Source organism: Pelodiscus sinensis, chromosome 1 (genome assembly GCF_052426305.1).
Source record: "Pelodiscus sinensis isolate ZL-2025 chromosome 1, ASM5242630v1, whole genome shotgun sequence".
NCBI lineage: Eukaryota > Metazoa > Chordata > Testudines > Trionychidae > Pelodiscus > Pelodiscus sinensis.
In genome coordinates this window covers 247,094,609-247,122,163 of record NC_143052.1, presented here as the reverse complement: position 1 = coordinate 247,122,163, position 27,555 = coordinate 247,094,609, and the positions used below count along the sequence as shown (strand labels likewise).

The following is a 27,555-nucleotide window of genomic DNA, read 5'->3' as shown; positions in this document are numbered from 1 at the left end:
AGTGTGCTCACCAGGGGTTGCTGATGGATGCAATTTCATTGAATAAAATCTTCTGTCACACAAATATAAGCTCTGTCATGCACACACAATTTTCTACATCAGTATTACCGCTTCTCTGTCACATTTCATATTACAATGCAGAAGGTTTTTCTTGGAATGGGCAGCAAGCACATGTTCATGTGCATCAGTTCTCTCTCAACAATTTTGCCCATCCTTCCACTCCCTCTTAACCATTAAAAAATAAGAAATTTGTCAGGCTCTGTGGTGAAGCAGATGGGTTGCAAGACACACCTCAGATCTGCTCCAAATCTACCAGAAAAAAGGAAAAGATGAGTTAAACAAGTTCAAAGCCTCTTCTTCACTCATAGGTACACACTTTCCATTACCACTATAGCCATGACCATAAACCAACACAGTCATCCATTTCCCCTTCACCAATCTATTCTTCTCCTAATACTAATATACCAATAGCCTCAACTACTAGTGTTGGGAAGGGGTACCTTACAGAGAAAAAAGACAGATTAAAGGGGTGAAGAATTAAGGTCCTGCTGTATCATTTAGAAGTATCTGTGGAAATGAAAATGGGTGGATTAATTTTTTTTAGCTTTTGTGTCAAGAAAGTTTGTGGTACAACCTTGAGTGTTTTATAGTGCAGTATGGAGGAGATGGGGGGTTGCAGGTGTTCTATTTTGATGAAGAAAGAGACAGAATATCAATCGAGGAATTCCAGCAGAACTTCCAGCAGAAAAAATGGGGCTTCAGGAGAGGAAGGTAAGTTTTAAACCATTATTTCTCCATCCCAAGAACTTTTCTCTAGTGTTGGGTGATTTACCACTTTATTCTACCCATTTCCTCACCCCTATTGTATGTCTCTGATTAGTATATGAAGAGAAAGAACTAGAAAAGTATTCTTTAAATATCTGGCTTTTAAACTATGCAGCCAGAAAATTATGCAATATGTATTTTAACTGAGACCCAAGTGCTTTGTTTTAAGTGGAGTATGTACAAGCTTACTCATCACCCTACCTGCAAATTTCTAAGTTTCTTGCCCTTTCAATTTCCTTGTCAGGCAGCTAATCTTGTAGATGCACTATTAAAACACAGGAAGAAAAGCTTCACTTAACCTGACATTTTCAGAAGAAAACTCCAGTTGAATAAAAAATGTTTGACAATGCCTACTTTTGTTTCTACTGTCACATATTCAACAGTGCCTAACTGTTTTATCTATGGTTTGACAAAATCCAGGCCAATTTCTGCTCAAATGTCTGTGTTCTTCTACACAATCTGAATGACAGAAGTTTCAGAAATAGTTTAAAGATTAAAGTATTTAGTCTTTACCGTTATTAAGAAGGGAGAGGAATACAACTATTAATTAAACAGAAATTGCCTATATGGTTGAAAATTCAATTAAAAAATACAAATATGAGAAATAGAAATGTGTATTTTAAATACGTCCTACTTCAAATTTACCATGAAAAAAATTAAAGAAAACATTGAAACAAACAAACAAACAAACAAAGAAAATAAGTTAAATTTTCAGAACATGTTTTGAGTTACTAAAATGGGGTTTGGTTTCAAATTTTTCCAGTTGAAAAAATGAAAATATTGATATAAATAAAAAAAGGATGAAAAATAATCTTTTGTCAAACACTGACAAAAATTGTGACAAACTCCATTAGTAGGTACTGAATGCTAGTGTTTAGCAATGTAGCACTGTAGATTTGAATAGTTCTAAAAAAAAGTAGATGCCTTTATTCTACACAGTAAATATAAATTCTATCTACAAAGGTGTATTTGTGTTCCATGTTACCGTAGGTTCATTTTTCCCTGTTCTCTGACTGTAGCTTCATGACTTCTCACAATATTTTTTGGTGGTCTGTAAAGTATCAAGGCCAACAGACACACATTTTATTTAGTGCTGTTTATGATATACATTTTACAAACAGACAGACAACTCTATAGAAGTGTTGTTTATTAGGCAAAACATAAGTACTCTAGGATAGCTAAGTTATTCTTTACTATATGTACTCCATTGCAATATACAAAATGTATTCATGGCTCATGGTAATCAACAAAAAATTACATTGCCACTGCTAACAATACACATTATTTGCTTGATATTTAATTTTAGTCTTTGAAATGGATTTTTGATATCTCATAGTCTTAGATGGTTGCTCCAAAGGCATAATTGCTGGCCACTATTTTACAGAGTATTTCTCTCTGTTTGGCTGCATGCAGTATTAGGGCATAATGAAAAATATTGCCGTTTGTGAAGTGGAGTGAAGGTCCTTGCTTTAGCAGAATGCACAATCAAGCTGGTTGAAGAGCCAGAATTTAAATTCACTGATGGAGTTTTGTGTAGAATACCTAAACAGGAAAGTAAAGTATTAAGACAGAAAGAATGCCAAGTATCTTCCTTGGAACACTGTAGATATTGTAGTATGCATTATAAAATGTTCAGATAAACATGGTTGCTCAGAAAATGTTCTGAGCAGACAGTACCTAGCAACAGAATATAATTAACAGGGATTTCCTAATGATATAGGTACACAAAGCTTAGACATGGGCTGAGAAACAATCACTTTATTTTGAGTGATTGTTGCTATGCTATAATTATCTCATTTGGCAGTAACTAAATCAATCAATCAATCAATTGTTTAGCTGATTACATAATTATTTAATGATTCTCACTTTCTAAGCACTAGCACAGAGCTAGAGTAAGATGATGGTACTTGTTCATTATGATGAATGCATTTGTTAATTTTTGTTTTGTTAAGGGGCAACATCAATACATTCAGAGCAAAATAGTCTTGACAAAGGAGGGCTGACTCTATTTAGAAAAATATATCCTTCTACAGAATTTAATGGCTACATGAATCTCAAAAATCCCTAACAAAGTATGGAATGGATAGGAAATACCTAAACGGTGATTAAAAAGGAAAACTTTCTTGCTCTTTGAAAGTTCCAGTGCATATACAATACAAAATATCTATATACTGATGTGTGTAACTGCCTGCAGGTAGATTTGAACTTGAGACCTCAGGATATTAGTGTAGGATCCTCTATAACTTGAGCAATCAAGCCAGCTACCTCTCAAATCAGGTTGTAGGGCTCTCTCATTCTTATCTTTTGCTGTAAGTAATCTAAGTGCCACTACATGGGACAGTGAACCACACCCACTAGGTGTGTGGGTTACATGCGCACATGTGTAATGTATATAATAAATTTCCCACTATACAATATCAATAAAGCACATGTCAATTAGACTGGCTAATTAAAAAAAATCTCAGAGGGATAGCCATGTTACTCTGTAACTTTAAAAATGAGTGGTCCTTATACCTTACCTGTCGTAGTTCAGAGTGCATGTACACAGCACCCTTCGCTTGAAATAAGTTATGCAATTTGAGCTTATTTTATAATTTGGTGGTGTCTACCCAGCGCCAAATTTTAAAATAAGTCACTATTCTGAAATGTCCATTAACCCTCGTGGAACGAGGGCTACCGGGATGTCGGAATAAGCCACCTGTTATTTCAAAATCTATTTTGAAATAATGGGCTGCTTCAATAGACCCGGAAAACGCTATTTTGGGATACTTCTGGCATCCGGAAATAGCTTCGCAGTGTAGACATACTCTAAAAGACTACTAAAATATATAGAACCGGGAGCTTTCATGGGCAAAACCCACTTCATTAGATGAATTGTCGTGGATGAATTAGCCAATTGGAAGAAGTTGTCAGTGGGGAATCATCATAAATGAAGATTGGAGGGAGGGATAAAGTTTCAGGTGGTGTTCCACAGGAATCACTACTAGGCCCAATAAAATTCAACACTGTCACCAATCAAATGATATACTGAAAGTACATATAAAATTATTGCTTATAAAAATCTGTGAGTGACACAAAGATTGCAGCATGGTAAGTAATGCTGGGGACAGGGCAGAGCAATCTGGATAGCTTGGCAAGCTAGGACCATTCAAATAAAATGCTCTTAAAATACCCAATTCCGAAGTTATTGATCGAGGAACAGGGAATACAAGCTTTATCTTGTGTGGCTAATGTAGTCATTCGAACTTGCAAATGAAGCCTGTGATTAAAATATCCCGGGCTTTATTTGCATGTTCCCGGGAGCCGCCATTTTTAAATGCCCGGTACTTCGAACTCCCTGCCCACGGCTACACGCGGCACAGGCTAGGTAGTTGGAACTAAAGCCCCTAATTCAGACTACCGTTACTCCTCATTTCAGGATATTTTAATCACGGGCTTCATTTGCAAGTTCAAATGACTACATTAGCCACCCTACTTCGAACTAGGGTGGCTAGTGTAGACATACCCGTAGAGGGGACTGAAAAGCGGTGACCCTGAAAATGATTTATTGGTTGGAGCGGGCTTCCCTTAGGGGGTAGCAGGCTTACTCATCAGGACAGCCTCCAGCATCTTGGGTGGGGGGGAGCATAAGACAACTTGGGGACCTCACAGCCAAGTCACAGTCTGTTTAGGATTCTTTCTTTCTATTGTGTCCTGGCCCAGGGCCCAAGGGAGCATTTCCATCTCAGCTGATACCCCAGACTATCCTCCATTTTCCACCTCTATGTCCCATTTTAAGCAGGTCCTCCAATAGGAGCATGTTCTAAAGTTTCTGAGAGGTGCAATTTCTTAGCCCAGTACTGCTCCATCACTCCTTTGGTCCTAGTGAGGGTTCTATAAAGCCCTTACTATCTGAACCCTGACACAATTAATTTTATATGTTACTTAAATAAACAATACTTTATTGAGCTCTAAAGATGTGTGGACTTCATACAGGAAGATCTGGATGATCTTGTAAATTAGACAATGTAGCACTTTAAAGACTAACAAGATGGTTTATTAGATGATGAGCTTTCATGGGCCAGACCCACTTCCTCAGATCAAATAGTGGAAGAAAATAGTCACAACCATATATACCAAAGGATACAATTAAAAAATTGAACACATATGAAAAGGACAAATCACATTTCAGAGCAGGAGGGGGATGCGGGGGGGGGGGGGGAGCAAGGAAGGTAAGTGTCTGTGAATTGATGATATTAGAGGTGGGGAGAGTGGGATGTCTGTGAGCTAATGGTATTAGAGGTGATAATTGGGGAAGCTATCTTGGTAATGGGTAAGATAGTTTGAGTATTTGTTCATTCCTTCTTGGAGAGTGTCGAATTTTAACATGAATGACAGTTCAGAGGATTCCCTTTCAAGTGCAGATGTAAAAGGTCTTTGTAGCAGAATGCAGGTGGTTAAATCATTGAGAGAGTGTCCTTTCTGGTTAAAATGGCAAGAAACTGTTTTTTCTTTGTGATCTTGTCTGATATCTGTTTTGTGGGCATTAATCCTTTGGCGAAGTGCCTGAGATGTTTGTCCAATGTACATAGCAGACGGAAAATTTCGGCACATGATAGCATAAATTATATTTCTGGATGCGCAGGAATATGTGTTCTTGATCTTATAACTCACTTGGTTAGGTCCAATAATGGTATCAGCAAAGTGAATATGTGGACAAAGCTGGCAATGGGGTTTGTTGCAAGGGAAGGTACCAGGGTTGGTATTAGTGTGGTATGTCCTATTTAGGGATTAATAACAAGAATTTTAGTTATAAGCTGGGGACACATCAGTTGGAAGTAACGGGAGAGAAGACCTCGGAGTCCTGTTTGATCACAGGATGACTATGAGCCGCCATTGTGACATGGCTGTGAAAAAGGCTAATACGGTCTTGGGATGCATTAGGCGAGGTATTTCCAGTAGGGATAAGGAGGTGTTAGTGCCATTATACAAGGCACTGGTGAGACCTCATTTGGAATACTGTGTGCAGTTCTGGTCTCCCATGTTTAAGAAGGATGAAATCAAATTGGAACAGGTACAAAGAAGGGCCACGAGAATGATCCGAGGAATGGAAAACCTGTCTTATGAAAGAAGACTCAAGGAACTTGGCTTCTTTACCTTAACCAAAAGAAGGCTGAGGGGAGATATGATTGCTCTCTTTAAATATATTAGAGGGATAAATGTCAAGGAGGGAGAGGAATTATTTAAGCTCAATACCAATGTGGACACAAGAAAAAATGGATATAAGCTGGCTATTAGGAAGTTTAGACTTGAAATTAAGCGAAGGTTTCTAACCATCAGAGGAGTGAAGTTCTGGAACAGCCTTCCAAGGGAATTAGTGGGGGCAAAAGACCTATCTTGCTTCAAAATAAAGCTAGATGGGTTTATGAGGGGATGGTTTGATGAGGTAACATGATCTTTGCAATTAATTGACCTTTCACTATCAGTGGTAAATAGGCCAATCGTGGAAAGATAGGAGTTGCTATAGAGAACTTTTTTCTGGGTGTCTGGCTCATGAGTCTTGCCCACATGCTCAGGGTTCATTCAGCTGATCGCCATATTTGGGGTCGGGAAGGAATTTTCCTCCAGGGTAGATTGGCAGAGGCCCTGGAGGTTTTTCGCCTTCCTCTGTAGCATGGGGCACGGGTCACTAGATGGAGAATTCTCTGCATCTTGGGGTCTTTGAACCATTGTTTCAAGGACTTCAGTATCTGAGATATAGGTGAGAGGATTATTCTAGCAGTGGGTGGATGAGATTCCGTGGCCTGCATTGTGCAGGGGATCAGACTAGATGATCAAAATGGTCCTTTCTGACCTTAAAGTCTATGTGTCTATGAGTCATAAGCCTCAGAAGACCATGAAGAGCCTGCTAAGTGTTAAGTCAATCTATTCAGTACAAAGGTTAGCCTAGTACACTGCAGCAACTTTTATGGCATTTGAAGGATAGAGCCCCGGTTGCATGCAAGCAACTCAACATAACCTCCAAGTGAGATGCTGTAGCTAAAGAAATAATGTGATTCTTGGCTTTGGCAAGACTTAAACTAAAATTCTAAGGACAGCTCTAGTGTAGCTATTTTAAAAAGCATGTTGCAACATTGGAAAGCGCTCAGTAAAGAGCCACCAAAATTATTTGAGGGCTGAAGAAAATACCTTAGAGACAAATACTTTAAAAGCTCAATTTTCTAGTTTACCAAAAAGAAGACAGAGAAGTGAATTGATTAGGGGATGTAAATAATGTTGTAGGGAGAAAATACTAGGAATTCACTAAAGAGCTCTTAAATCTACTAGAAAAAAGTCATAATAAGCACAAGTGGCTGGAAGTTGAAGCCAGACAAATTCAAGTTAAGGCACATACTTTTAACAGTAAGGGTAATTAACCACTGGAAAAACTGTCAAGGAAAATGGTGGCGTATCCATCTCTTGATGTCTTCAAATCAAAACTAGATGCCTTTCTAGAAGATATTCTTTAGAGAAAAAGTAATTGGATTCAATACAGAGGTAAGTGTAAGAGCCTATATTATACAGGAGTTCAGAATAGATGATTTAGTGTTCCTTTTGCCCCTTCCCCCAACCTTTCTGGCTTTAAACTCTAGGGCTGTGTCTACACTGGGCCACTTATTCCGGAAAAGCAGCTGCTTTTCAGGAATAAGCTGCCAGCTGTCTACACTGGCCGCTTGCTTTTCCGGAAAAGCAGTGACGATTTACTATAAGAAATCAGCCGCTTTTCCGGAAAAACTATGCTTCTCCCACTCGGGCAAAAGTCCTTTTTCCGGAAAACTGTTCCGGAAAAGGGCCAGTGTAGACAGCACAGTAGTCTTTTCCGCAAAAAAGCCCCGATCGCGAAAATGACGATCAGGGCTTTTTTCTGGAAAAGTGCGTCTACATTGGCCACGGACGCTTTTCCGGGAAAGGGGCTTTGCCGGAAAAGCTTCCTGCCAATGTAGACGCTCTTTTTCTGGAAATACTTATAACGGAAAACTGTTCCGTTTTAAGCATTTCCGGAAAAAGGTGCCAGTGTAGAGACAGCCTAGGAATATACCTGCATATATGGTCTTCCACTGAGAATTGCTACGCTGAACATATTATCCTGTCTGTGTTGTAGCCATTGAATACCCTAAATATATGCTATTCAAGGACAATGTGGGATATGGAGGTATGAAATATCGATTCATGTGTTTTTTTAAAATATCGTTCAGACCAAATACAAGCGTATCTACTATCATGTGATGGAAATGTGTTCTTTGGGAAGAGTAAAAGACTCAAGTATTTGAACATTACACACTACTGGTTCCTGCAGCTCTCTAAGGGTTGTCCTAGTGATCTTGTATGTTCAGATATTTAATGCAAAATAGTTACACATTTGTACATGATATGAAACTATCTACTTGCAATTTCAAAACATTTCAGACATTGAAGATTCCTTATGTTTCAGCTTTGGTTGTGTGACTACAAGTCAGATCTGTGAAGAAAAAAAAGGCAGATCTCTTCCCTTTGTAGCATTTGAAGGAAGTAAATTAATTCCCATTAGCTACTTAGCCACTCTGCTTCTTGAAATGAAGCCCCAAAAGGATTAACTTTATACCTTGCCTACCATAAATAATGGCTTTATTTAGCTATAAAGATGTGTGGCTTTCTAGCATGCAAAAGCCCCAGAATGCCATGTATTATCTGCTAAGTGCTAAGTCAACCTATTCAGCACAAAGCAGTAGCTAGAAACAGAGAAACAAAGGAGCATGGAGCGATTCAGAACATCAACAATGCTGCATTTCAAGACCACATGAACCTTGCACATGCATGAAGTATGCAAGCAAGAAATGAGTCTATATACAGAACTAACCATGAGGGAATAAAGACGATAAAACTTTCTTACCATCTCATTGGAACAAAAAGAAGAGATGTAGATGAGAGACTGTTTCCCGGAATAATGTCTAAAACATTGGACCGGCTGGCTGACAAACATATTAGATGAGCACTGTGATCCCAGATAGAATGAGACTGTACAGAGATAATAGTGTGGTGTGTGTTTGTGATTTTGTAAAGCTTGAGACCAAGAAAAACAAGAAGATTCAATACAGAGCTCAGAACTCTGGCTTCCACTTGCAACTTTGGAGACATTAAAGTTTCTATAATTAAAGACGAGTTCATGTATAGGACACTTAATTCCAGTTTACATGAGAGATATTATGGAAAGCCCCACCCCACAATGTAAACTCTGCACACTGATGAACAGCAATATTAATCTCCAGAAATATGCCCAAGGAATGCTGATGTACACTAAAAATGTTGTGAGACCAATAGGTAAATGTAGACTGGCAATAAGAAGCACACAAAACAAGAGACATGATAACTTGGAGTTTAAAGCAGTTGACACACAAGTGCCGCCCACTTCAGGGAAGCAGAATAATGCAAATGGTGGAATTGATCCCAGTGCAACACCAGAATATCCTCAATGTGAAAAGGAGGAGCGAAAAGTCATATGGGCCCCCAGGGTTGTCACTAAGGGGCACAGGGTCTGGGGTAGCCTCCCCTAACCTAGGCCCCACCCCACTCCTCCCCCTGCCCTGCTCTGCCCCCATCCTACCTCCATTCCACCTTTCCCCAAGCCCTGCCCCACCTCTGCTCTATGTCTTCCCACCTGCTCTGCACCCTGAATCCCATTGCAACCCCTCCCTGAAGGCCCTTCCTGCAAGTAGGATTGCCAAATGGTTTCAACAAAAATACCGGACACTTTTGATATTACATCACAATCTACATTACATCTTATTTAGAAAATACCAGACATTTATATTTTCTCAGTTATATTTTCTCAATTTGCTTCCTGAACAGAAAGCTCAAATATTGAACGGTCTGGTTCAAAACCTGGCAACCCTACCTCCAAGCTACATAAGCTGGGGGATTGTATAGGATAGCAGCAGTGCAGTGGTAGGACTCAGAACAACCCAGCAGACTGTTCTACTCTCCCCCATCTCCCAGCCCACTGTGCTCCAAAGAGTGGGCTGGGATGGGGGATGAAATGTTTGCTTCCTACTACTGCGATGGAGTTGGACAGTGGGTGGAGCAGGATGCTGCATTGCTTCAGCTCCTACCACCATAGTGAGTATGTGTGTGTGTGGGGGGGGGGGGGAAGCCAACCCCTCTGCTCCTATCCTTTGCCAAGTCCCCAAATAATCCCCAAAGTTGCCCTGGGCTCTGCAGGTCCCATCCTACGACAGTTGAGATGTCTGCCACAGGAACCTCCAAAATGCAGGACCTGGGGCAGCTACCCTGAGCTATCCTATGGATGGGATGACTCCATGAACCACGTCCAACATTCTGCCAGAATATAAGGGCATATTTCAAACTGATTGGCAAGCTGAAGTTAGAAATATGGCCCCCATATACAGCCTATGAACTTGCTGAAATATGGATTTTCATTATCCAGGTCAAGCCATTGCAGTTGTTGAAACTAGCAGAGTGAATCAGCAGCTTAATAGCAATGAGAAAACCTCCAAGTAAACTGAGGATCTTCATTAGCCCAAAACCACTAAATAGATGCATGAAAATAAGTTACTACTTTGAGGACATATTACATGTCCCTTTATCATCAATTGAGGACGTATTACATCACATGTCCATGGCAAAAAAGTTCACTTTCATGATGTCAAGAATGGGTTCTGAAATCCTGATGCAGATAAACTATCCAGCAACCGGAAATGTTTGCCACGCCTTTTGGCAGGTACTGTTGTGTACCGATGCCTATGGGTATTAGTGCAGCCCGAAAGGTGTTACAGTGTAAACTGAGCTAGACACTAGGGGAGTCTCAGGCATTGAGACATTAACTGGTATCATTGTTATTGTAGGAAAAAGAGATAAAAAGAAAGAAGCAATTCAGGACCATGAGTTAAAGCCGTGACAATTCCTAAACAATTGCAGGAAGCTAAATATTAGATTGAATGTGGACAATCTAAAATAGAAGCGAATTGAAGTTCCTTTACATTAGACATCTGTTGACGTCTCTGAGACTCTGCTACACATCTTCAATATCATGGCAGGCTACAGACAATCCAACAAAGCACCACATAGTTTGAAGTGCTACAATCAGTAAATTATTTATACCTCAGGATTGGCCATGCCTCTAGCAGGTACTGACATAGGAAATTTCCCCCTGTTACTAAAGGGAAAGAAGAACTGATGGGCAAGATGGAGTTTTCTTTAAAAAGGAACCACCAACATGAAGCTGAGAAATACAATGTGCAAATGCAACTGTAAACCAGGGAACATTTCCCCGTTAGGTTTATGTTTGCTTATATCTCAGCAGTGTTTAACAAATTCTCCATGTGGTTTACAGCAGTGATGGGCAACCTAGGCTAGTGAGTGGGCTGCATGTGTGGCCCTCCTTTACTTCTGTGGACTGTAAGATTACAATAACTAAGATGGTCTCCCAGAATAGGGTAGTTTTATTTACTGCACTTGTGTACAACTTGCAGGTTGTGCCAATTGAACTGTAGCAGCATGTTGATTGGATGCATATTGTATAGCTCGTGCAGACAATGTTGTGTGCAACCAGCATGCACCTCATTTCATGTGCCCTTGCTTTACATGTGTGTTATTTTAGTAAAACCAGTAAGAAAAAAAATCTATGCAGACAGATATCAACAGAATCTAGCAACCCTGAATGTGGGCAATGGTAAACAAAATATCTTGTGGGCTACATATACAACCCCAATGGGTCACATGCTGCCTACATCTGTCCACAGCTGACTGCAGGTTGCCCGCCACTGGTTTAAAGTAAACCAATACTTTTACAAACTGTATTCTCCTCTTTTGTAGGGGCCTGGTACAACTGTGTGAAATTGCATGTGCTCCACATCAGTGAATCACAGGGTATGTCTACACTGCATCCCTAGTTCGGACTAGGGATGCAAATGGAGACGACTGAAGTAGTTAATGAAGCGGGGATTTAAATATCCCGCACTTCATTAAAATGATCTCGCCGGCGCGCTAGTTTGAATCACAGCTGATTCGAACCAGGAAGTGCGTGCTGGGATGCGTTAGTTCGGACTAAAGCCCTTAGTCTGAACTAATGTTACTCCTCAAAAACTGAGGAGTAACATTAGTTCGGACTAAGGGCTTTAGTCCGAACTAACGCGTCCCGGCATGCACTTCCCGGTTCGAATCAGCTGTGTTTCGAACTAGCGCGCCAACGAGATCATGTTAATGAAGCGCGGGATATTTAAATCCCCGCTTCATTAACTACTTCGGTCATCTCCATTTGCATCCCTAGTCCGAACTAGGGATGCAGTATAGATATACCCACAGAGAGTTAAATGCACAACTGAGATAGAGGGCACACAATATGAATATTAATGTTTCAGCTGTTGATCATGGAGCTGGCAGAGCTGTATCAGGGCACCTGCCAGATCTGATCATTGAGAAAGGGGGAAAATACTAGGGAATCTGGTAGGAAGCACAATAACTATGATATGTTGTTAGTAAAAGAATATAGGGTATGTCTACACTACCACCCTAGCTCGAACTAGGGTGGTTAATGTAGGCAACCGGAGTTGCAAATGAAGCCCGGGATTTGAATTTCCCGGGCTTCATTTGCATATTGCTGGGCGCCGCCATTTTTAAATGTCCACTAGTTCGGACTCCATGCCGCGTGGCTACACGCGGCACGAACTAGGTAGTTCGGATTAGGCTTCCTATTCCGAACTACCGGTACACCTCATTCCACGAGGAGTAACGGTAGTTCGGAATAGGAAGCCTAATCCGAACTACCTAGTTTGTGCCGTGTGTAGCCGCGGGCACGGAGTCCGAACTCGTGGACATTTAAAAATGGCAGCGCCTTGCAATATGCAAATGAAGCTCAGGAAATTCAAATCCCGGGCTTCATTTGCAACTCCGGTTGCCTACATTAACTACCCTAGTTCGAACTAGGGTGGCAGTGTAGACATACCCTTATTTATTTTCATGTCTACAATTTACCAAAGTGAATTTTGAGAAGCTTGGAGGAAAAATATAAGTTGCCCAGGAATGTTAGTGAAGTTGGTTAAATCTACAGGAAGTATAGTTACACAAGTAATTGAAGATGAAGTGCACAACCTGAAAGAATGCTTTCCTTTGTTCCCTTTCTCTTTGTGGTGTTGAAGAGAGAGAAAGATGCTACAGGAGAATTTCAGTGAAATTTCACACTAAATTCATGTGAATTAATTTTGTGTGGGTTTTCTTTTGCATGAGTGAAGAGAATTAACCCGAGTGAACCAAAATGTTGTGTAACTTTTTCTATCCCTTGTGCAACCAGTTGGACTAGAAAGTACTGGAGTCACTCAATGCAGTGAGTGTTTGTGCTAATGTCCTCTTAAGGCAAGATATTTCTGTTGCAGGCCCAACCAAAGCAGAATGGTGATATCAAAGTGGAGCTTCCTTAGCAGAATTATGGATGAAAGATGAGCAGTCAATACACACATTGTGCTTTCAAGTTAGGTGAAAAACAAGTCCCTTGTTTGCCAGAGCTGGTGAAGATATTTATGCAAGATAGAAGGTCTGAATGTAGATACCAGATATTTAATGGCATATCATTTTGCTAAAACTTTAAAAGCCAACAAAATGAAATGTGAATTGATGTTACATGAGATCATCAAATCCAACAATATTTGAATTTTGGGTCAATGCTGTTTGTAGAGCTGGATAGTAAACAGTTTCCTTTTCCATGAAAATTTTCTAGATTTAAATTGGGACAAAGTTAAAATTTTCATCATCCTTTGAGTGACTTTCTATACTCTAATGGAGTAACCAAACAACAAAAATTAGTGACAAAAATACAACTTTTCCATAAAATAAATTAAAATACAAGTTGTCCAAGAATGTTAGGTCAAAATGGTTAAATCTACAGGAAGTAGGTTTACAGAAGTAATTGACAATGAAGTACATCTTCTGAAAAATTCTTTTCTTTGTTCCCTTTCTGTTGTGGGTAGGGGGCTCTCAGGGGTAAAAGAGATGTGTGGGAGAGGGGAAAGATACACTGGGGGCTGCAGCCCCAGGAACAGTCATACCACAGCCCAGCTCCAGTTTTCCCATAGAACAGCCGGGAAGCCACTACAGGCCTGTATGCAGGATTTTCTGTCGGAGGTGGGCAGGCTTTTTTGTAAATGTGGGTAACAATTTTTTTAAATATAAAGGCGTTCAAAATAGTCATGTGTGCATAAGAGAGGCTAAGGAATAATTGGAGAGGGGGGAAATCAGTGAGTGGGGGGAAAATGTTCTAAATTCTTCGCTCTTTCCAGAGAACCGATTTTTAACAGGAGACTGAAGATTGATTTACAAATATCTCTTCCCTCCCTCCACTAAAAAGTCCTCCTTAAAATAGCATTAAGACGTACTATGTCTGGGGTTTCTCTCCTTAGCACACAAATAGTCTGATCAGAACATTACATAATGAGACTTTAGAACTGTAATGCCTAACATTTCAGAGATGTGTAAAATACCACAGCACAATCCACAACTATGTGAACCATGCACTAAAAAACCCAGACTAAACCAACCAACCAACCAACTAAAACACTTCCTCCCCCCAAATTTTAGGTTATCAGTGAATGTGAAAGTTAAAATGCAGATTAAGGTTAAATATAGCTGCTTCCCTGTGGTACAAAAAACTGCCAAACAACAGAAAATCCAAAGTACAGGGTATATGAGACAGCTCTTGGACAACTGAACAAAACCCTCCATGAGCTTACTAACTTAAAAGGAACCAATTCTGGGGCACCTAATCCTCATCTCTGGAGGGAGACACGTACAGCAAGCCTCCACCCCCGTGAACCGGACACAGACAGCACACCCCATACGTGAACCGGACAGACTGCCTCCAGCCTACCTGGTGCCCCTGGGAAAGGCAGGAGCAGTTGCAGCATGAGAAACCAGGGTACTCCTGTCTGCCTCCAAGACTTGGGGGGGACACGCACAGGGGCAGGCAGGTAGGTCTCATCTCCACAGGGGAACTCTGTCAGCAGCCGGGGCTCCTTGGCAATCCCTCTGGGGCTCCCCTGGCAACAGTTGGGTCCGTCCCGCCATGGCCACCCACATGGCTCTGGATCTGATTTCAGCTGGGGCTGCCATAGCAGCCACCATCTGACATGCAGCTTTAGCTCTGGCCCTGGCCCCGCCCGGCGGAGGAGCTGCTGCCCATCACATAGCCTGCAGCTCCAGTCCTGGGGAAGGGCTAAAGCTAGAGCCAGTGCCATGTGATGGCAGCTCTACTGCTCCTTGTGTGGGGTAGCCACCTGTCATGTAGCCGCCTGACACAGCAGCTGAGCAGTCTCTCCATGGCTCTGCTGAGGAGGTGGGCAGGCCTCAAATTCATGATGCTTGCTCATGCAGGCATGCACCTTAGAGGGAACACCACTCAGGATACCATCTACGTTTTTTTGTTAGTCTATAAGGTACTACAGGACTATTCATTGTTTTTTAAGGATTTTTTCAGTTACAGGCTAATATGGCTACCTTTCTGAATCAATGGGAATTGGTGAGCCTTCACGTCTCTGAAAAACAGACCTGTAAATTTCATCTTCACTGTTTTCTAGTTTTGTTCATACCTTCAGTAATATTAAGGGTCTGATTCACCACTGCCTTGCACCAGTTGTGTAAACAATGTCATCGTGCCAATTTCAGAACATTTATTAAATTATTTATGGCTTGTACTATTTTAAAAATATCTGGCTTTTATGCTGTGGACAGAATTGGTATAGTCTTCCACGGAGCATCTATGCTATTTAATTGGGGATATCTATTTTATTACATTCAGCCTTCAGTAATTGTGATATTACAGTCTGCCTCTTCAGGGCAGTGCCCAGTCCTCACCAACAGATGACATGGCCCTTTAAGAGCCTGGAGTGGTCTGATACAAACCACCTGAGTTAATACAGGGAGACAGGAAAGGGGTATCAGGAACAAGTAGCTAAAGAAGGAACTGCGGTATTTTATCATAATGGCTTGGGACCTGGACACTTGCAGAAAGAGTGAAGTAGGACTCCCCTCTCACCCTGCCAATAAGGTCTGAGCTTGGGCTATGTCTACACTATGGAGTTTTTCCAGGATACCGCCGCGTCCAGGGAACATGTCTGCTCTTCCAACATTTTTTGTGGAAGAACAGACACACTCTTTCAGAAACCCCTGTAAACCTCATTTCATGAGGAAGAAGGGCTCTTCTGAAAGAGGAGGTTTTTCCAAAATTTGGCCCACTGTAGATGTGCCAAATTTCGATAAAGACTCTTCCAAAAAAAAAACCAATCTGAAAAAAGTAAGCAAACTGTGGAGCACGATTTATGTATCTTTTACTGAAAAAGAAGTGTAATGTAGATATAGCCTTGGAGAAGCGAGTGGTATAAGCAATGCCTCCTATAAACAGTGAGCAGATATCGGCAGTAGAAAGCTGCCAAATCCTCTGAGCCTGAGGGTTTAGCAGGGCCAGCTGAAGGAGAGGAGCTGCAACTCAGTTCCAGAGCAAGAGCTGGAGGGATAATAATTTCTTGAGTTACCAAGGACCAAGAAGAGTTCTGATTATTATTCCTCTCCTTTTTTCCATTTTCCTGGCATGAGCCAAGACTTAAAGATTGAGAGTGGACCCTCAGAGGACTGGGCTTAACAGGCAGGCTTCAGAAGAAACTGCAAGCCAGAAGCACCTTTTTTGGGGGCGGGGGTCTCCTTTTGTAGGAAGTTTTGTAATAAACAAATACTAAAAAGGGAACTATTGAATGAAAAGTGAAGTGGAATTACTGGCTACCTGAGAAGAGGAACTGAGGGGAGCATGTGCTGTGCCACCCAGATTCAGCAGGCGGTGCTATAGGGCAGGTATACCCTACAACAGTGATCAGCTGCTATCACTATAATCAATTATACTAATGACTCAAAACAAAAATTACCTGGGCTTTCACAGTGACACTCCTACTCGGGTGACATTTCCAGGTCAGACTGAAAGGACACTTCCTTACTGTGTTACCAATTACTTTACTTACTAATAGGCAGCAGTTGCATAACCCTGATGTCCCCTAACTTTGCTTTCTTGTCACTGTACAAGTCCTTGAGGAAAGCTCAGTTAAATAACTCTTACTGCTGCACAAGAAGCAGAGAGAAATGTTATCATGCTGGTCACTGGCAATAACAGCTGTTACATAATTTTGTTATAAAGTTATTTCCTGCTGCTAGAGGGTTTGAAATAGCATTTACCCATATAATTTTAATTCCATTTATTTTATCTAGCCTAAATAAAAGCATAAATTAATCCCTACTAAATATTTCATACAGATAATCTCTTTAAAATTAAATGAATGAAATGCTTTTACTAATATTTGATACCTTGTTATAGAATTGCTGTAATAAAGTATCGCTATTCCACTACATGCATCTGACGAAGTGGGTCTTTGCCCACGAAAGCTTATGCTCCTACACTTCAGTTAGTCTATAAGGTGCCACAGGACTCCTCGTCACTTTTGCAGATTCAGACTAACACGGCTACCCCTCTGATACTATTCCAAACAGCCAATTCTGTATTTTCTTCAGATGAGCAATGAACAAACTTTTATACATTATAAGAAAAAACACATTATTATTAAACCTTCATATTGTCCTGCTAAGAGAAGTGATTGCCAGCCAGCCACTAATTATTAGCTGTTCTAATAAAACTAAATTTTGGAGAAAAAAAATCAAGAAATTTGGTCAGTCTAAAAATATCTGTAGCAAAGCATGACTGTCCGTAGAAATGGATGTAAAATGGCATCATGCTGACATTGATTGTGATCACATGAACAAGATGGTGGCCTGTTGGTATTGCTTACCAATCTCCTTGAAAACGGGAAAGCAGATTAGATTGCATGACAGTTACTATCTTATACGCTTGTATGTGTGGCTGTAGCCACATTGGTCCAAGGAAATTAGAAAGAGATGGTGGGTGAGGCATTATTTTGGCCCAATAAAAGAGAATATCTCTCCCACCTTGTCTCTCTAGTTACTATTCTTGATGTCTTTGAACAGTCACTTCTTTTTTCATTATTGCCAGCCAGTATGACCCTCATGGGGGGAAAAAAACCCTATGCAATTTAATAATGCTGGATCAAGAGGATTCTGTAGGGCTTTCTCTAAAAAGCTATGTAATTTAATAGAAAATGATATCACTTCTTTTAACCTTCCTTCAAAGGACTTAGTTCTCTATTAACTTCTGCAGCATAGTAAAAAAACTCCAGCCAACCATACAGAAAAGATGCTGCCATTTGTTCAATACTCTGGAACCTTGCCACAAACGTTCCTTTGGTCTTGTTTATTAATTTGCTCCCAGGAGCTTTGTTCCACCGTGGTAAAAACAGCCTGGTCACTCTACATCTGGGCTTGCAAGGGTGACTGATGCTGCAGAACCCATGTCTGGAACCCAGATGCTCTCATCTCCCCTGGCCTTCAACTCCTTTCATTTGTCTTCGGCATAAGCCCACGCCCAATCTCTCCCCATTGAGCCAGCTGTGTTTTATATGAGCTAAAAAAGAAAATGAGAGCTTAGATTCAATCACACAATCACACACAAAATTAAGATTCAAGAAAAGCTCTTATCTCTGCCATTGACTGCGATGTTTCATCTTGATTTAGATGTATAGAGCATATTAAGTGCCATGGTGAGAGACAACAATGAAAACATGAATCTCAGTTTTGTGTGTGATTGCATCTGAATACATTTTGTCTTCTCACCTATACATTTGTTTTTTATTACTATGTAGTAAGAGCTACCCTCTATATACATATAGAGTGGCCCATGCTCTTAAGATATATATACACAACAAAAATGTGGTCCCCTGCTCCTAAGAGCTAAATATACATATACATATTTAGCTCTTAGGAGCAGGGGGGCATATTTTTGTTGTGAATAACACCTAGCAATATAGGGTACTGGTCCATCACTGGGCTCCCATGTGCTACTGCAATACACATAATAAATGATAATACTCTAGTATTTTTTCACATCAAAACACTCTACAAACATTGGCCCATATGCTGCTATTGATCTACATTTGGAACCTCCCTAGAAATCAATGAGATGCTCTGCAGGAAGATCAATGGTTGTTTATGGCCCATTAACCAATTAATGAGAAGGCAGAAAGGATCAGAGATGAGAGAAAGAACAAGCAGGGGGACAGTAAGAGGATAAGGGGAAAACAGGAGGATTGAGAAGTAAATAGCAGAGAAAAGAGACAAGGTAAAACAGAGATACAAATAAGGGAAAAGTAAAAGGGGATACACTTTACAGTGAGAGAGAGAAACAAACTAAATATAAACATGAAAAATGAAACTGCTGTGAGAGAAATGGATATCAGAGATCACAAGGAAAATAACTGGGAAGAAAATAAGAGCAAAATATGAAGAAAATAATTACTGAAAAAGAAACTAAAGGTTCTATAATATAGACAATGGAGATTATAAACAGAGATAACAAATCAGGTAAAGAGGAACTGAGGAATTAAAAACTGAAGCTGTAGCAAAAATGTAGAGAAAAAAAAACACAGCAAAAGTAAGTAGGAAAATAAAGTAGTGGAAAACCATATAAGGGTGGACAGCAAATCAATGCCAAAAATTATTTAGATTATAACTCCATCATCTCACCAATCTCAAAAGAAGTATTAAAAAGGAAGGAAATTGTTTGTTTTTTTCGGGGGAAGGGGAGGAGGGAAAGGAGAGTTGTTTGTTTGTTTCCATTCATTATTTTACAGTTTTAGAAATAACCAGGTGTCTACTAATCTGGATCAGACTCTTAAAATCCTATATGAACCACTTTAAAGTGTGGGATGAATTAAGGTACTAAACCTTATTAGACTGATTAATACATATCAGTATTTTTTTTAAAAAAATAGATAAATTGCATTGCTTTTCTTTAATCCCTGCTATCACATTTTTCATATAAAATTTGGTCATTCAATTTGGGATTTATGATCAATAAGGGAGACATATTTTCAATTTTAAAACATCTCTTGTCTATTACTTGTCATGCACAAAATTAAAATAGTAATTTTCATAACAGCTGTACAACTTTAAAAATTCTAGAAATGAAAATTTGCTTGAAATAAGCTTAATTTACAATTTATTTGATTCCCAATGGTATTCTTGAAAGTATGAGTTGCAGTATCAGTTCATTATTGGATATAACTTCTCTGTAGTTAAAATTTCATAAACCCTTCCCATTTATAACACTGGGAACAATAAGTTCTGAAAATGTATGAGAAAATAAGAGTATAAAGAAAGAACTACTAAAACATAGGACCAAGTGAGTCTTATGAATAAGTGGGCACAGTGTTTTATTGAGTTTAATGGAATTTGGTGAATAGAATTCACCAGAAGATCATTTCTCACCATGGTGTGACTCACTTTTTTCCTTTTGGTTTTTGTTTTTTTGGTCAAAAATGCCTTATTGTCACCACTGGATCTGACTCACTAGAGTGGCAATTGTGGGAGTGTTTGAGCAGGCAGAACTACTGGCATTTGTCAGTTTTCTAACCACTGTGCGGTCTAACCTTGCTCAAAGCATCCCAATGCATTGTCGACACAAATGTTCCTATCAATGGAACTGAAGTGATGGCAGATAACAGCAGGAAATTGTAGATGATGTTTACCACTATCATCCAATGCCTGTATGGATATCATCCAGTATCACCTGTACATGCAAAAATGTATGTGTGCAAGTAAATCCCAGTACTCCATGAGAGTCTCTTTCATATCTACGCAAATCCTAGGATTTGCTAGCAAAGATCCTTATACTCATTGCCAAATATATAACAGTCCCTTATAGAGGCCAAATTATTGCTGAGCCTTCATGCAAAGTTTAAGAAAGCCTTCCCCCACTTGCACCATTTTTAAGGGCAGGCACAGCACTAGTCTTTCCATTCCCATTGTAGAGCAACTGGGGGTATGTCTACACTACCCCGCTAGTTCGAACTAGCGGGGTAATGTATGCATACCGAACTTGCTAATGAAGCCCGGGATTTGAATTTCCCGGGCTTCATTAGCATAAAGCCGGTGCCGCCATTTTTAAAAGCCGGCTAGTGCGAACCCCGTGCCGCGTGGCTACACACGGCACGGGCTAGATAGTTCGAACTATGTAGCCATTCCGAACTATCTGTACGCCTCGTGGAACGGCTACCTAGTTCGAACTATCTAGCCCGTGCCGCGTGTAGCCGCGCGGCATGGGGTTCGCACTAGCCGGCTTTTAAAAATGGCGGCGCCGGCTTTATGCTAATGAAGCCTGGGAAATTCAAATCCTGGGCTTCATTAGCAAGTTCGGTATGCATACATTACCCCGCTAGTTCGAACTAGCGGGGTAGTGTAGACATACCCTGGGAGATTTAAGTATCAAGACCTGTATTAGAAAAACCCAAAAGGTCAAGATAGTAAAGGACATACACAGATAACATGACTCTGTGCACCTGGAAACACTACCAGTGTCTTAAACACACAATTCACCCTTTTACACAGGATATCACCCTACATAGGAGCAATATTATCTAAAGCATAATGTTGTTTGTGCTTGAAATCCAAAATCATAACTGATAGTGACCTGACTGAAGAATTGTAAGAAATGTGTTTTGCATATTAGTGAATATCTGTGCATATCTGCACAGCACCTAGAGTCTGGGGAGACTGATAAGTATTATTATTGGTAGAGAGACAAGGAGAGGTGAGGTAATATTTTATTAGACCAACTTCCGTTGGTGAAAGGAGGAAAGCTTTTGAGCATCACAGAGCTGGTGCAATAAAGGATATTACTTCGCACACTTTCTCTCTCATATTTTCTGGGACAAACATGGCTACAATAACACTTTAAAGAATTAAAGATTATTATCATGCATAATTTAAGAAATGTAGCGTACAAAACTGAAGATAATTTTTATAATTGAGTAATCTATTATATATTTGAGAGTTTGTGAGTGAGCAAGTCTGTATGTCTGTCCAACCGTTTGTTCAAGAACTCCTACATAATAAGAACTAGGACCACCAAATTTGGTATACACCTTCTTATCACAACTTAAAGCAAGGTAAGGGCTTGGTTGTGTGGAGGGATGGGGGGACTGAAGCTCTCCCCCATGCATTCAGGGACACATAAATCATACAGAAGAGACAGAATAAGAAGGCAGGTGAAAGGGGCTGGCTGGGAGCATGCCCTCTCCCCCATCCAGACTGCCCTGGCCCTGAGCCTCCTACCCTGCTTCCCCAGACATCCTTTAAAGAGGTGGGAGGCTGCAGCTCTCCCTCCCATTTATATGTGGCTGCTGGAACAGTTTCCCTCACCCAACTGCACCAACTGCTGCTTGGCAGAGACCATCCAATAAGCGGCTGATGTTGCTGGCCCAACGGAGAGCCCAAGCAATGGTTGGTGAGGGTGGCATTGAGGGCTCACCAGAGCAGCGGTGCCTCGTAGTCCCCCCTCCAAGCAGTGGAGTCCCTGGCAGTGCCCATAAGCACAGCAGTGTTTAGTTAATAGTATTTATAGTAAAATCCGTGGACAGGTCACAAGCTATGAAGTTTTGTTTACTGCCCATGCTATAACTTTTACTAAAAATACCCATGACTAAATTGTAGCCATAATAATCACAAATTGTCTAATAAAGCCCCGTCTAGATCTTAGTTTCTGGTACAGTCAGCCTGGACTGTTATGTAATAGGTAGTATGTAAATAGCTATTGTTTTTCAAAAACTGTTGCATAATCAACATGTGAGCTACTTAGTATATGTAGAAACACATTCATTTCAGAGTAAGTATGGGTTAATAAACATGATTAAATGATAGAGCACAAGTAGCAAGAAGTTCATGTTATTTAAATGCACACCTTCTTGCGACAGATAAACTAATACAAATAAAAATCAATTAGGCTGGTCACTACTTCTGATCATCACTCCTGGAGGTTGAATTATCAAGACAGTACAGTCAATGGCTGTCAATCCATTTAATAAGAATAGACAATTGCTTTACCGATTATCTCCTACATTTTGCAAATTATATGATGACCTGTGGGTTGTTTTTAAAAATACAAGCTGAATTAAAAAAATGAAATTAAAAAGCTTATAACTTTTCTCATTTAAAAAAACAAGTTTGAAACTGTACCAACGAGCTCAATAGCAGTGCTTTATCTATTATATAAGGATCAAACAGTTTAAGGTACCAAAGGACCTTAACTACCTCAGACTGCCCTTATCTAACTGATAAAAGGCTTATGTTGGCCTTATTGCTTAAATGTGATATATACAGTAGTATTTATCTTCCCCTGCACGGCAGGGGAAAAAAAGATGGCAATCTGTCTTTAAGCAAACATCTATTCACATTGCTAAAAAGTATCCAATCCATAGGATACATTATGAAGTCGTGCAATAACAGATTTCACCAATCTAAGGATGTCATAGTAACTCGTTAAATCAAGCTAGAAAACACATGCTGTGTTTATACTCTTTTTTAAATTATCACCTCACCATTATTAAGCAAACATGCCCAAGCAAACACATACACAGAAAAAAATTATCTGCTACTAAGTAACTGGCCTTACAAATAAGGTACTGATTCAAAAAGCCATATTGGTACAAAACCAAAATAAAACAACATAATAGAAAATCAGAATATTAACAAAATATAAAAGAGGGTAACTAAGCTTACCTGAATTCACCAGCTGCTCCTTAAAAGAGCAGAAATATTATTATTGATTATTAATTATTATTTATCTGACAAAAGATAAGCTTAACGTTATGTTTTCTTCCCCTCTGCAAAAAATAAATAATATCACTCACTGACAATAATACATAATTTCTTAAATATAGATTGTGAAAAGCTTTTCCATTCACAATTAAAAACTACCCTCATCTGTTTTATATACTGGTGACAGAGAGGAGAGAGAGAGAGAGAGTTTAGTTTAATTTAATTTTGTTTGCTTATTTTTGGTGATTTTTTTGTGAGGCCCATATGTTATTTCAAATGAAGTAGGGACAAATGCTACTCTCAGCCATGGAACCAGGAGTAACTGGCAAGGTTCAAGACTGACATGTATGTTCTTTGTGGCCGCACTTTTCTGGACTTTCTGACATTGCATGCTGGAAGAAGAAACACATTCGGATTGCAGCCTTGATCCTTCAGTGTTGAAGTGGGTACAGGGAGCTAATGCTGAGCTTTCTTTCCATGCATCTCTGCTCAGCTTTATTTTGGCTTCACACAGGTTAGATTAATCATCTGAAGATGTAATGCAGACTAGTTTCCTAGGGCTTGCCTGACCTGGAAGGTCACAGGGAAGTTCTGGTTCTCTAAGCTCTTAATGATTAATGAACATTATCCATCTGGTTAAGCTAATCAATTCACAACTGCCTTTCAGCACTTCAGTGCAAAAAAACAAGGCATTCTGATCAAATGAATAAACATCAGACTGTATCTCCACAATATAAGTTGATCTTTAGATATTAACAAAGGGGCATGTTACCCCAAAAGTTGAATATTTAACCCTTTCTTACCCATGAATTGGAATATATTAAGGATAATTCCGTGGTTTCCTACCTGTTTTATAATTAACATTTCAGCCTTTCTTTTCTTCTCAAATTAAAAATCGGGAACAAACTAAAAAGTACATGGCTAACTCTTTAACTAACACTGGCAAAGCACCCAAGCAAAGGCCAACTCAGATTAAGTGAGATGGAAGATTTTTTTCTTCAATCAAGTCATTGCTGGAAGAAAAGACAGAATGCAACCCTAACTTTTAACTAAAATGCATCTGTTACTTCATCTCATATCTTCAATGAAGGAGATATTTTTTTCTTGTGTGAGACAGTAAAGTGCCATTATCTCACAAAGTGAGATGTCACAGAGGCAAAATCAAGATTCTTTCTTTCTTTCCTTCCAAAAAAAAAAAAGTGTAAGACAGAAAGACAGAAAGAAACTTAGATTCATCACATGATGTTTTAGCTCAGTGTCTGTTCATTTCAGCACAGCCTTTCTAGATAGTCCTTCCACTATGGGAAATTACCAACCATTTATCATCACCCACTCTTTGCTTTCAGGGCCCTATTAACCTCGCTGTCAGGCCCTGCCATCTGTTCTTGGCTAACAGTCGAGGACAATGAATGCCTCCAAACAACAAAACATCACTTTTACTAGTCTCCAACTTATTTCCTTAGAGTTTCATTAGCCAGCATGGTTGAAGTTGCACAATATTGTTTCATGTTCACAATTAATTCAGTCCCTTTCTTTGCAAAATATCTGTTTTGTTGAAATAAAACAAAAAGAAAAGAATCTGCAATTTAGAAATCACCACAGCTTGTTTGTTTCCTTAATATGGAAAACATAAAGCATTAAGTGAATGCTTTGGGTACCTATTCTGCAGAAGATCTGAAGATAGAGCTCTTGTTCCTCACCACAGCACTTCTGAGCTATTCCCTCAGCCCAATGTATGCATGAGCATTCCCAGGCTCTGGGACAGCCATCTCTGATTAGCATTTTTCAGGGCTGTTCACCACTCTTTCACTTTTAGTGTCGAAGGTGGGGGCCTGCAAGAGAGCTTAAAAGGCTTCTGCTTAAAAAACTCCCCATGGTCACACATTCTCTGACCTTGCATGGTATGCTGCCACCACCCAAAAGCAAAAAACACCTTGAGAGTCCAGGAAGATGCACTCTTCCTGAAATTTCCTGTGCGGTAACCCCAAGACCTTTAACACTCCTTAGGAGACAACTTGAAAACAAATTGTAATTCCTTAATAGGTGACCTTTTGTCTCTGGCATATGCACACAGAACCTCCTGAATTCTAGGACACAGGAATCAGATCATAGTCTTAAAAGGGTGATTTTATTAACAAAACAAAGAAGACATACATGGTAAAGCATATTTGGTTGCTAGGTGTTACAGAGTAACTGAAAAAAAGACAGATTAAAAGCACAGAAGATTGCTTCCCTATAATTCAGTTGAAAAGTTACAATTACAGTACCTGGGTTCAGCACAGAGTTCACAAACTAGAAAATAAATAAACCAACATGATCATATCTAATTAAACACTTCCTGCTCTACTTACATATCAGTTATTCCAATTTTTCCCTCCTCTTAGACATGGATATTTCTGGATTTCATGCCTTATTTCTGGCTCAGTCAATTTCTCTCCCAGCTCTTGCTCTGAACTCACTCAAAGAACTGAAGCAAAGAGATCCTGTTTTTCAATTAAAAACAATCTCTCACATTCTTCCTGGATCCCTGCCAACATTTCCGGGATACTCAGTGTTTCTGGATTTAACCCTTTACAGGCAATTTAATTAACTGAATGGCTGGGATGTCTAGAAAAGGTCAGTACCCCTCACATCCACCACAGCACTACACTTCGGCTGTGTCTAGACTGGCAAGTTTTTCCGCAAAATCATCTGCTTTTGCAGAAAAACTTGCCAGCTGTCTACACTGGCTGCTTGAATTTCCGCAAGAACACTGACGATCTCATGTAAGATTGCCAGTGTTCTTGCGGAAATACTATGCTGCTCCCGTTTGGGCAAAAGCCCTCTTGCGCAATTCATTTGCGCAAGAGGGCCAGTGTAGACAGCATAGTACTGTTTTGCGCAAAAAAGCCCCGATGGCTAAAATGGCGATCGGGGCTTTTTTGCGCAAAAGCGCGTCTAGATTCGCATGGACGCTTTTCCGCAAAAAGTGCTTTTGCGGAAAAGCATCCGTGCCAATCTAGACGCTCTTTTCCGAAAATACTTTTCCGAAAAAACCTTTTGCGTTAAAAGCATTTCTGGAAAATCCTGCCAGTGTAGACGTAGCCTTCCTGTTCATGACCCAGTGTTCCAACAGAGATGATCAGATAGCATTTGACCCTGTGCAGTGCACAACACAAACATAGTTGATGGGTGGGAGCCAAACAGGGAGGAATAGATTTATATGTGTGAAATGCAGGAGGAGTTATACCTTTAAGGAAGAAATGGAATGGAGAAATCTATGGAGAAGATGAAGAGACAGAGAAAGAATAAGACTCAGAAAGAAGGATCGAGAAAGAAAATGATGACAAGGGAAATCCAGTACATGGGAAGGGAAAACCAGAAGCACTGACAGCTAGAGAAATTTTCTCCCAATGCTCCTGCTCAGCAGATTTTCTGTACATTGCCACTTTTTTTCAGTACTTCATCTTGCACCCCCAATATACCTTGTTTAGTGAGAGAGAAAAGGCTTTCCTGCTATTGTTCCAACAGATCAGTGGCATCAGAATGTACTAGCTCATACTTTCACTCATTTACAGTTTACTCTAGCATAAAGGCTACTTACTATCCCACACAATTTTCATTAGAAAATTAAAAATGGTGACAGGACAGTAGAACCTCAGAGATATGAACACCTTGGGAATGGAGACTGTTTGTAACTCTGAAATGGGAATTGTTGTAACATTGTAAAACTTTATGGTTTTCCTTTCAAAGGTTTACAACTAAACACTGATTTAATACAGCTTTGAAACTTCACAATGCAAAGATAAAACACTGATTTTAACCATCAAAATTTAAATGAAACAAGCATAGAAACCATTTCATGACATTGTCAAATCTTTGTTATAAATTTCCTGTATTTTTTCTTGTGGTTTAAATTTAACACAGTTTTGTATTTCCCCCCTTTTTAATGTCTCTGCAGCTGCCTGATTGCATGTTTCTGGTTCCAAAATGAGGTGTGTTGGTCAACAAGTCAGTTTGTAATTCTAGTGCTATAACATTGAGGCT

The 27,555-nt window shown here is 39.9% G+C and overlaps 1 non-coding gene across 1 annotated transcript; it reads right to left on the bottom strand.

Annotated features, from left to right (window-relative positions):
- Positions 1–1,998: 1,998 nt before the first annotated feature.
- NALF1 (NALCN channel auxiliary factor 1) lies at positions 1,999–26,029 on the bottom strand. The gene is made up of 2 exons (XR_012900560.2): positions 25,881–26,029; positions 1,999–2,367 (listed from the first exon to the last, which is right to left on the bottom strand). It is a non-coding gene; the product is annotated as an NALCN channel auxiliary factor 1 (transcript).
- Between the last annotated feature and the right edge of the window lie 1,526 nt (positions 26,030–27,555).